Here is an 11828-nt window from a genome sequence, read left to right as displayed (position 1 = left end):
GTAGAGATGAGAATTCACTATGTTGGCCAGGCTGGTCTCAAACTCCTGACCTCAGGTGATCTGCCCGCCTCAACCTCCCAAAGTGCTGGGATTACAGGCATGAGCCACCGTGCCTGGCCCCCATCTCTAGCTGTTGAAATCTCACTCACTCTTATGACCAAGCCAAGCTTCACCTTTCCAGGAGACAGGTGGCTGTGCATACCTTATTTCCTCTGCACCCTCTGTCCTGCATGAGTGGCCCCACACATTTCCATACACAATGTGAACAGTGTAACATGCCAGAAGGCGAGATCTCACGCATCTTTATGTTTCCTGATGGCCTAACTGGATTATTGTGTATAGTAGCTCCTAGCTAAACATTATTGAATTAGAAAATGCTGAAAGCAACAACAACAAAAAGTCAGACAACCCAATTCCAACTTAGGCAATGGACTTGAATAAACATTTCTTCAAAAAAGACATACAAATGGACATACGTGAAAAGATGCTCAACATCGTTAGTCATTAGGGAAATGCAAATCAAACCCACAATGAAATATCACTTTAGATCCACTAGCATGGCTACTACCAAAAATACAGAAAACAAAGCCTGGGCATGGTGGTTCACACCTGCAATCCCAGGGCTTTGGGAGGCCGAGGCAGGAGGATCGCCTAATGCCAGGAGTTCAAGATCAGCCTGAGCAATATAGTGATACCCCATCTCTACAAATAAAAATAAAAATTAGCTGACATGGTGGCATACACCTGTAATCCCAGCTACTTGGGAGGCTGAAGCAGGAGGATTGCTTCAGCCCAGGAATTTGAGGCAGCAGTGAGTTATGATCAAGCCACTGCACTCCAGCCTGTACAATAGAGTAACACCCTGTCCCCTTCTCCAAAATACAGAAAACAACAAATATGTACACCTGCTATATACCCACAAAAATTAAAATTAAAAAACACAAAGCAGAAATACAGAAAACAAGTATTGGTGAGGATGTGGAGGAACTGGAACTCTGGCACACTCTTGGTGGTGCAGCTGCTGCGGAAAAGAGTATGGCAGGTCCTCAAAAAGCTAAACAGAATTACCATCTGATCCATCAGTTCCTCTTCTCAGAATATATCCCCTCAAAATGGAAAGCAGTGTCTCAAACAGATGCTTATACATCATGTTCATAGTAGCATTATGAACTACTATAATGTAGTAGTAGTACACAATAAAACTCCTCGTTTTCCCCTTACCCCAGTCACTGGCAACCATCATTCTCCTTTCTGTCGCTATGAATTTGACTACTCTAGGTATTTCTTATAAGTGGAGTGATACAGTATTTGTCCTCTTATGACTGACTTATTTCACTTAGCATAATGTCTTCAAGTTTCATCCATGTTATAGCAAGTATCAGAATTTCCTTCCTTTTTAAGGCTGAATAATATTTTATTGTGTGTATAGACTTCATTTTTTTACCCATTAATCCATCAGTGGACACTTGGGTTGCTTCCACCTTTTGGCCACTGTGAATAATGCTGCTATGAGCATTGGTATACAGTTGGCCTCTGTACCCATGGGTTCTGCATCTGCGGACTCAAGCAACCTAGGATCAAAAATATTCTTTCAGGTGGGCGCGGTGGCTCATGCAAGTAATCCCAGCACTTTGGGAGGCTGAGGCAGGTGGATCACCTGAGGTCAGGAGTTTGAGACCAGCCTGGCCAACATGGCGAAACCCCGTCTCGGCTAAAAAATACAAACATTAACCGGAAGTGGTGGTGGGCACCTGTAATCCCAGCTACTCGGGAGGCTGAGCCAGAAGAATTGCTTGAACTTAGGAGGTGGAAGTTGCAGTGAGCCGAGATCGTGCCATTGTACTCCAGCCTGGGTGACAAGAGCGAAACTCTGTCTCAAAATATATAGATAAATAGATAGATAGATAGATAGATAGATAGATAGATAGATAGATAGATAGGTAGATAGGTAGATATTCTTTAAAAATGGATGGTTGTGCCTGTACTGAACATGTACAGACTTTATTTTTTTGTTACCATTTCTTAAACAATACAGTCTAACAACCATTTACATAGCATTTACATTTTAGTAGGTATTAGAAGTAATCTAGAGATGACTTAGAGTATGTGGGAGGATGCGCATCGGTTATATGCAAATACTGTGCCATTTTATATCTGGGATTTGAGCATCTGTGGATTTTGGTATCCTCAGGGGGGGTCCTGGAAGTGCTGAATCATATGGTAATTCTATGTTTAATTTTTTGAGAAACCACCATACTGTTTCCATAGTGGCTGCATCATGTAAAATTCCCACCAACAGTGCACCAGAGTTCCAATTAATCCACATCCTTGCCGATGCTTGTTATTTTCTGAGGTTTTGTTTTTATATAGTAGCCATCCTAATGGGTATGAGGTGGCATCTCATTGTGGTTTTGATTTGCATTTCCCAAATGATTACTGATATTGAGCATTTAAAACTTTTTGTATTGCTCATTTGTGTATTTTCTTTGAAGAAATGTCTATTGTGCACTTTTAAGTGGGTTTGGTATTTTTTGTTGGGTTGTATAGATTCTTTCTATATTCCAGATATTAACCCTTTGTCAGATATATGATTTATAAATATTATCTCCCATGCCATTGATTGCCTTTTCATTCTGTTGATTGTGTCCTTTGATGCACGGAAGTTTTACATTTTAGTATAGTACAATTTTTCTATTTTTTTCTTATACTTTTGGTGTCATAGTCAAGAAATCATTGCTCAATCCAATGTCATGAAGCTGTTCCCCTATGTTTTTTTCTAGGAGTTTTATAGTTTTAGGTGCTATGTTTAGGCCTTTAATCCAATTTTGAGTTAATTTTTGTATATGCGGTAAAGTAAGGATCCAACTTCATTCTTTTGCATGTGGACATTCAGTTTTCTCAGCACCGTTTGTTGAAAAGACAGTCCATTCCTCCTTTGAATGGTCTTGGCACCTTTGTTGAAAATCATCTGACCATCTATGCAAGGGTTTGTTTCTGAGCCCCTGGTCTATTTTAGTTGTCTATAAGTTGATCTTTATGCAAGTGCTACACTATTTCTATTACTGTGTAGTAAATTTTCAAATTAGAAAGTTTAAGACTTTCAACTTTGTTCTTTTTCAAGATTGTTTTGGCTATTTGGAGTCCCTTGAGTTTCCATATGAATTTTAGGATGAATTTTTCTATGTCTGCAACAACAACAATAAAAAAATGTGGCCAGGCATGGTGGCTCATGCTTGTAATCCCAGCACTTTGGGAGACCAAAGCAGGAGAATTTCTTGAGGCCAGGAGTTCAAAACCAGCCTGGGCAACATAGCAAGACTCTGCCTCTACCAGAAAAAAAAAAAAAAAAAGTCAGAGATGGTAGAGTCCAAGCCACACGATGACTTGAGCCTGGAAGTTCAAGGCTGCAGTGAGCTGTGATCAAGCCACGGCACTCTAGCCTGGGTGACAGAGTGATAACCTGTCTGAAAGAAAAGTTTTTAATGCCACTGGAATCATGATAGGGATTACCATTTAAGCTGTAGATCACTTTGAGAAATATTGGCATCTTAACAATATTGTCTTCCAATCCATGGACCTATTTTTCCATTTATTGGTTCTTTAATTCCTTTCAGCAACATTTTGTAGCTTTCAATGTACAAACCTTCCACCTCCTCCTTGATTCAATTAATTCCTAAGTGTTTCTGTCTTTTTGATCCTTTTGTAAATGGAACTGTTTTCTTAATTTCCCTTTTGGAGTGTTTATTGTTAGTACATGGAAATGCAGGTGATTTTTACATCTTTATTTTGTATCCTGCAACTTTGTGAATTTGTTTATTAGTGCCAACAGGTTTTTAGTGGAATCTTTAGGGCTTTCTACATAAAAGATCATGTTGTCTGTGAACAGAGATCATTTAACTTCCTTTTCAATTCAGATGCTTTTTGTTTATTTTTCTTGTCTAATTGTCCTGGCTAGGAATTTCAGCACTATGTTAACTAGAAGTGATGAAAGTGAGTAAGCATCCCCGATTTGTTCCTGATCTTAAAGGAGAAGCTTTCCATCCTTCACCATCGAGTATGATATTAGCTGTGGGCATGTCATATAAGGACTTCATCATGCTGAAGTAGCTTCCATCTCTTCCTACTTTATTTAGTGTTCTTATCGTGAAAGGGTGTTGAATTTTGTTACACACATTTTTTGCATCAATTGAGGTGATCACGTGGTTTCTTCCCCTTTATTCTGTTAATGTGGTGTATTACACTGATTGTTTTCATATGTTGAGCCATCTTTACATTCCAGGAATACATTCTACTTGCTCGAGGTATATAATCGTTTTAATGTGTTGTTGAATTCTCTTTGCAAGTGTTTTGTTGAGGAATAATACTAATTCTTACAGATAAATTGAACTCCAAAATGCTTTCCCCATGGTCACTCATCTAGTAAGTGGTAAGAGTTGGGGTTCAAGCCTAAGCCTGTCTGATCCCAGAATCTGTGCCATTTTCAATATACCGTGCTGTCTCGTATCACCCCACAGTGGGATAAGGGAGCTAAGTGTGGGCTACCAGCTTTATGACTTTGGAAGAAAAAGAAAAATGTAGCCATGTCTGAACCTCAGTTTGCTCATCTGAAAATAGGGATCAAAATGCCAAATTTCCAGAGTTATTGTAATGTTTAGACGAGGTGAGGAATGTCGCACCCCTGGAACATCATGAGCTTTTCAAAAATTGCAGCATGTGTGGCTTTCAGCCCCATGTTGGGCCTCCAACCTCCAATGAAAGTTGTTCCGTGACCTTGGACAGAGGCTTCATGTGCAGCCTTTTGGCCAAACCAATTATTTCTTTTCTCTGCTATAAATACTTGAGAACATAAGGTCTTCAATAAGTTGTCCTGTGACTTTATTTCCTGGCCAACAGGGAGGTTTGCATTTCCTCTATGACTCATCTACTCCTTTTTGCAGCTCTCCTCTAAATACCTCCAGCCAGTGACATTTCAAATATCCTTGCCTCTTGGCTTCCCTTCAGCAGCCCCAACTCATGTCCAGAATTCTTTCTCTTCCTTTTCTTCTTTTCCCTTTTGCAAGTTTGGTGACCAGAGCCTTGCTGGCTGAGATACCTAGCGTTCATAGCTGAATTTCCTTCCCTTCAGTGGAACATCTCCCTGCAGACTGTTTCTGGGTCCATTGTGTAGACAGACTTCATAAAGGTGATGAGATTTCCAAAACAGCCTAATGGGAAGAAAAGAAAGAAGAGAATGGCACATTCCCCAATCGTACTCTTGGCTTTCTGGGCTACATGGTCTTCCATTCAACAAGAACTTATCCCTTTCCTGGGAAATGAGAAGTGCTATACAAAGCACGAATTCTGAGGATGCCCTCACACTATTGCTTTGGGGACTGTGTGTGTATGCTGACCACAGGGAGCAAATAGTGAGTTTCTCTACAAGGACTGCAGTCAGAACTGCTAATAAGCTGTACTTCAGATGAAGGAACATCACAGACAACTGGGCTCTAAGAGCTAAAGTTTACTTAGTGCTTTTCACCCCAAAGGCCCAAAGCCCTCACTAAAGCTATAAATATCAGAATCACTTCATCTTTGAAACACAGCCAGAGTTCTAGGCCTTGCTTAAATAGCCCCGAGCCTGTACATACAAGGCATGTGTGTGTGGTGAAAGAGGCCTTTATGTATTTGCCGCTGCTGGAGGCCAAAGAGAAGGGTGAGTGGAATGTACTGGAATGTCTGGCAAAGAGCAGAGGCACATTCTGCGGCTAAGCTGCTTGGTGGGCCCTGTGGGGTTGAGTTTTAATCTCTGTCACATGTGGGACTGTAGGATACCTGCCCTCCCAGCCTCTGTAGCTGCCTCCACAGCCAGAAGAATTTGGCTTGGAAATGGGGACTCCCTTGGCGAGATCTTAATCCAGAGAGAAGTCAGAGTGTGTATTCTCTGGCCCCTTTGAAGTTTGGGCATTCATACCACTGGTGTTTGCCCTGGCACCCTCCCAAGCTTGAATCTTCTCTCCCTCCTAAACCACATCCCAGCCTCCCCCTTGTGCTCAGCAATGTGGGTGAAGTGCACTTCCTGAGCAAGGTTGTAGGGCCAGCATTTCCTCTTGCTTATTCATCTACCACTAATTCATTCACTCATTCAATTACAGTTTTGAGGACCTACTATGTATAACACACACTGCTAGGCTCTGAGGATAGAACAGTGTGCAAGACCGACATGGTCTTCACTCTTAACACTGTGCTTTCTGGCCAGGGGGCAAACCACAGAAAAGTAAATAAACAGAAGGTGAGAAAATTGCAGATTGTGAAAAGTTCTTTCAAGAAAGGAAAAGAACCAGGAAAAGTAGCAGTAAAGAGGAAGGACTGTGATAGAACAGGTATGTTAATTAGCCTTATTCAGTTATTCTATATTGTATACATGTATTAAAACATCATGTGTATATTTATACCATAAATATATAAAATTTTATTTGCCAGTTAAAAAAAACAAAAAACAAACTACAAAACAAAAGAGCTGGACAGAGAATTAGAGACTGGGGCCCGAGTCCAGATACAAAGAGTAGGGCAGTGCAGCAGAAGACAGTTATGCGGTCTCACCTGTCTGCTATGGGTCCATGTCCCCAGGCCACAATAAAGGCAGACTCTCCACCAGGTGTATTTAAGCTCTCTACACAGCAAAAGTTGCTGCCTAGGTGTTAGAAGGAGAACACCACACCCAAATGGATTAAGCAGTGGCCACAGATAAGAATTCAGAGGCATCTCTCCCGCCTAGCCAGACTGGGCTCCTCACTTTCCCACTGCTTCCTTTAAATGGACCATTCAGGCATTCTCCCAGGAACTTGACGTGACCCAGACCCTATTCTTTTATGTATGGTGTTAGTTGCCATGCTCTCCCCTCACCCTGCCTGCCGTCTCTTTCTCTCTTTCTAACTGACTCTTCATTCCTGCCTCTCCTGACCCAGGGATGGAGGCCGCCCTCCTGATCACTGTGTTGTTCTCTCCCAGGAAAATGTTTGCACTTGTTTCCTATTGTGATGATGTATTGACTTTATGCCTTCCATCTGAAGAACCAGGGGCTGTCCCCTGGCCGGGTTTCTCTGGGACACTGGGAGAACACAAGGTCAGGCTCCCAACATGAGGGCAATAGTCAGGCATAAACTAGACACAGCTCGGACAAGAGCCACAAGGGCATCTGCCAGTATAAACAAGTTCCCCAAGTGAGGGACACCTCCCCGATCCGGTTGCAGGTTGAACTAGGCATTAGGCTATCCACCAGGTAAAAGAAGTATCCCTCGAAAGGCACACAGTAAATACCCATGTTCAGCTCCCTTTCATTTCCTGTTAGGGCAGATTGCTAGCTGCTCTGGGACCGGAAGCCCAGTTTAGCTGGGAGCTGTCAAAACACCACCTCGCACCATCTATTGTTCCGGGCAGCAACTTCCTGTCATCGTCATAGCAACCATTTGAGGGAAACATGACCAGCAGGCCCATTTTACTGATGTGGACACTGAGACTCAGACAGGTTTTATAAATCTACCTGGAGGTTCAAAGCTGGTATGTGGTAGAATAGGGAAAGAATCCCAGGCATGTCACAGTTCAGAATCCACCCTTTCCACCATGGCGCCTCGCCTTGGCTGAGCTTAGCTCAACGCCCACTGTGTAGGCTGAGGCATTAGTGCTGATGCTCATGGGCCCTTGAGAACAGTTGAGCCAGGCAGCAGGCAGCTCACCCTTCAACCTGCTCTGTGGTCTTGGCACAATCTCCACCCAGTTCCTTCTGTGGTCTGCAGTTGGGGAGCCTATCAAAGCCCTGGGTCCTCCAACTCCTAAATCCCTAAATCCTATCTACTGCCTTATAGCATAGAAAGGATACGCCAAGCACTTTGATAAGACTTCAGGACAAATTCCCACCCCAGAACCATCTCTCGCGAGGCATGCTTCTGTCCTGCCTCGGTCCTTCGCATTCTTTCTCACGTCTACAGGAGCTATGTCTTATACCTCAGACTAGTGCTTTACACAATCTTTTACCTGATAGCACATCTTAAAAATGATGACACTGGGCCGGGCACGGTGGCTCAAGCCTGTAATCCCAGCACTTTGGGAGGCCAAGACGGGCAGATCACGAGGTCAGGAGATCGAGACCATCCTGGCTAACACGGTGAAACCCCGTCTCTACTAAAAATACAAAAAAAAACTAGTCGGGCGAGGTGGCGGGCGCCTGTAGTCCCAGCTACTCGGGAGGCTGAGGCAGGAGAATGGCGTAAAACCCAGGAGGCGGAGCTTGCAGTGAGCTGAGATCTGGCCACTGCACTCCAGTCCAGGCGACAGAGCGAGACTCTGCCTCAAAAAAAAATAAAAAAAAATAAAAATTATGACACTGGTACAGCTTGCAAGGGTAGACAGAAGAGATTTGTCCAGCCACACTATGGTTGAGAAGCTCTGCTCCAGACACCTAAATGGAAACTAGTTATGGATTCATCACTATAACCCCCCCATTTTTGGTTCTCCTCTTTGCCTTACTGGGGACAGAATCCGAGTGGCCCAGCTTTGCATTCTGACATACACCACCCACCTCCTGCACTGTGCACTGGAGATTATGTCTACCTCCCACCCCTCTCTACTTCCACCCCCACCATTTCCTTTAAATCAGAGGCCATTTGATGCTTTATGTATGTAAAATGTCTAGCATGTGTCTGCCACACGGGTAAGCATTCAAAACATGCTAGCCTAGTCCCCCTCTGTCTTATCCTAACATAAGTAGCAGGAAAGTAACTAAATCATATGGCAACACTATATCCCAGATTTTCTGGGACAACCCCAAATTTAAATACAGTCATGTTCCATGTAACGAGATCTCAGTCAATGACAGACCACATATACAATGGGGATCCCATGAGATTATAAAACCATGTTTTAACTGTGCCTTTTCTATAGTTAGGTATGCTTACACACACAAATAGTTACCATTGTGCTTCAGTCACCTACAGTATTCAGGATAGTAACATGCTGTACAGGTTTGTAGCCTAGGAGAATAGGCTATATGTAGCCTCGGGAAGTAGTAGGCTATACCATGGAGATGTGCATAAGTACCCTTTATGATATTTACACAAAGACAAAAATCACCCAACAACACATTTTTTAGAACATATTCCTATTGTTAACATGACACATGACAGTAATTTTATCTTTTTCAAAAGGGTATTATTTTCAATGTATAATTACATGAAATTTAATTTCCAAAGGAAGATTTTTGCAGATATTGTGGCAGGCAGAATTCTAAGATGGCACCAAGAATTTCTGCTCCCTACTCCTGAGTATCCCCTGTCTAATCCCAGGTCTGTGTATATGATGGATTTTACTCTCATAATAAGGTTGGGTTACATGGCTCAGTTGACCATAAGACAGGGAGATTTTCCAAGTGGGCCTGACCCTATCACAGCAGCCTTTTAAGGCTGGGGGTTTTCTCTGGCCAGTTGCAGAAAAAGTCAGAGAGTCAAAGTCTAAGAAGAATTCAATGTGCCATTGCTGGGTGGAAAGTGAAGAGGGCCATGTGGTAAGGAATACAGGTAGCCTCTGGGAACTGAGAACTGATCCAGACAAGAACACCACCTGATCAACACCTTAGTTTCAGCCTTGTAATACCCCGAACCAAGAGCTCGGCAACAGCCTACGAGGCTTTAGGGCCTGTGAGCTCAGTGAGTATTTTAAGCTGCTAAATCTGTGATGATTTGTTACATAGCAAAACAAATGAATACAGGGATAAAATAACTTATAAATAATATTCAATATTTTATTATATAAAATAAGTTCCCCACTTTTAAGTGGCTAGGTCAATGAGTTTTAACAAATTTATTAGGTTGCGCAACCACTCTCTCAATCAAATATAAAGCATTGCCATCACTCCACAAGTTTCCTTGAGGGGCACAAAGGAACTTTTGGAGTGATGGCAATCAGTTCTCTCCCTCAATCCCTGGTCCCTAAGCTACCTACCTATTTTCTGTTTCTATCCCTTTCCGCTTTTCTAGACTCTATATAAGTGGAACACAGTATATGTAACCTTTTGTGTCTGATTTCTTTCACTTCACATAATGATTTGAGATTCATCTGTGTTGTTGTTGTGTGTGTGTGTTAGGCTATTCTTGCATTGCTATAAAGAAATACCTGGCCGGGCGCGGTGGCTCAAGCCTGTAATCCCAGCACTGTGGGAGGCCGAGACGGGCGGATCACGAGGTTAGGAGATCGAGACCATCCTGGCTAACACGGTGAAACCCCGTCTCTACTAAAAAAATACAAAAAACTAGCCGGGCGTAGTGGCGGGCGCCTGTAGTCCCAGCTACTGGGGAGGCTGAGGCAGGAGAATGGCGTAAACCCAGGAGGCAGAGCTTGCAGTGAGCTGAGATCTGGCCACTGCACTCCAGCCTGGGCGACAGAGCGCGACTCCGTCTCAAAAAAAAAAAAAAAAAGAAATACCTGAGAATGGGTAATTTATAAGAAAAGAGGTTTGGCCAGGCACACTGACTTATGCTTGTAATCACAGCACTTAGGGAGACCGAAGTGGGCAGATTGCTTGAGATCTGGAGTTCAAGACCAGCCTGGCCAACATGGCGAAATGCCATCTCTATAAAATATGCAAACATTAGCCAGGAGTGCTGGTGTGCATTTATAGTCCCAGCTACCTAGTGGGTTAAGGTGGGAGGATTGCTTGAGCCTGAGAGGTCGAGGATGCAGTGAACCATGTTCATGCCACTGCACTCCAGCCTGGGTGACAAAGTGTCTCAAAAAAAGAAAAGAGGTTTAATTGGCTCACAGTTCTGCAGAGTGTAGAGGAAATAGTGTTGGCATCTGCTTCTAGGGAGGCCTCAGGAAGCTTGTACTTGTGGCAGAAGGCAAAGTGGGAGAAGGCACTTCACACGGTGAGAGCAGAAGCAAAAGAGAATGGGGTCAGGGGCTGGGGAGGTGCCACACACTTTTAAATGACCAGATCTCTCAAGAACTCACTATCGTGAAGACAGCACCAAGCCATGAGGGTCCCACCCCCACGATCTAAACACGTCCCACTAGGCCTCACCTCTAGCACTGGGGATTACAATTCAACATGAGACTTGGGTGGGGACAAATATCCAAACTATATCATTCCATCACTGGCACCTCCCAAATCTCATGTCCTTCTCACAACGCAGAATACAGTCATGACTTCCCAATAGTCTCCCTACATTTTAACTCACTTAGCATCAATTCAAAAGTCCAAAGTCCAAAGTCTCATCTGAAGCAAGGCAAGTCCCTTCCACCTATAAGCCTGTAAAATCAAAAACAAATTCATTACTTTGAAGATACAAGTGGGGTACAGGCATTGAGTAAACATTCCAAAAGAGATGTTTGGCCAAAAAAAAAAGGTGCTATAGGTCCCATACAAGTTTCAAACCCAGCAGGGCAGTCGTGAAGTCTTAAAGCTCCAAAATAATCTCCTTTGACTCCATGTCTCACATCCAAGGCACACTGGTACAAGGGTTGGGCTCCCAAGGTCTTGGGCAGCTCTGTCCCTGTGGTTTTTCAAGGTTCAGTCCCTGTGGCTGCCCTCACAGGCTGTTGAGTGCCTGGGGCTTTTCCAGGTGCAGGGTGCAAGTTGCCAGTGGATCTACCATTCTGGGGTATTGAGGATGGTGGCATCCTTCTCACAGCTCCACTAAGCAGCACCCCGGTGGTGACTCTGTTGGGGGAGTTCCAACCCCATATTTCCTGTCTGCACTGCCCTAGTAGAGGTTCTCTGTGGGGGCTCCACCCTTGCAGCAGGCTTCTGCCTGGGCACCCAGGCTTTTTCATATATCTCCTGGAATCTAGGTGGAGGC

The sequence above is a fragment of the Colobus angolensis genome, unplaced genomic scaffold, assembly GCF_000951035.1.
Source record: "Colobus angolensis palliatus isolate OR3802 unplaced genomic scaffold, Cang.pa_1.0 Scaffold126, whole genome shotgun sequence".
In the NCBI taxonomy this organism is placed as follows: domain Eukaryota; kingdom Metazoa; phylum Chordata; class Mammalia; order Primates; family Cercopithecidae; genus Colobus; species Colobus angolensis.
This window is presented reverse-complemented; position numbering follows the sequence as displayed.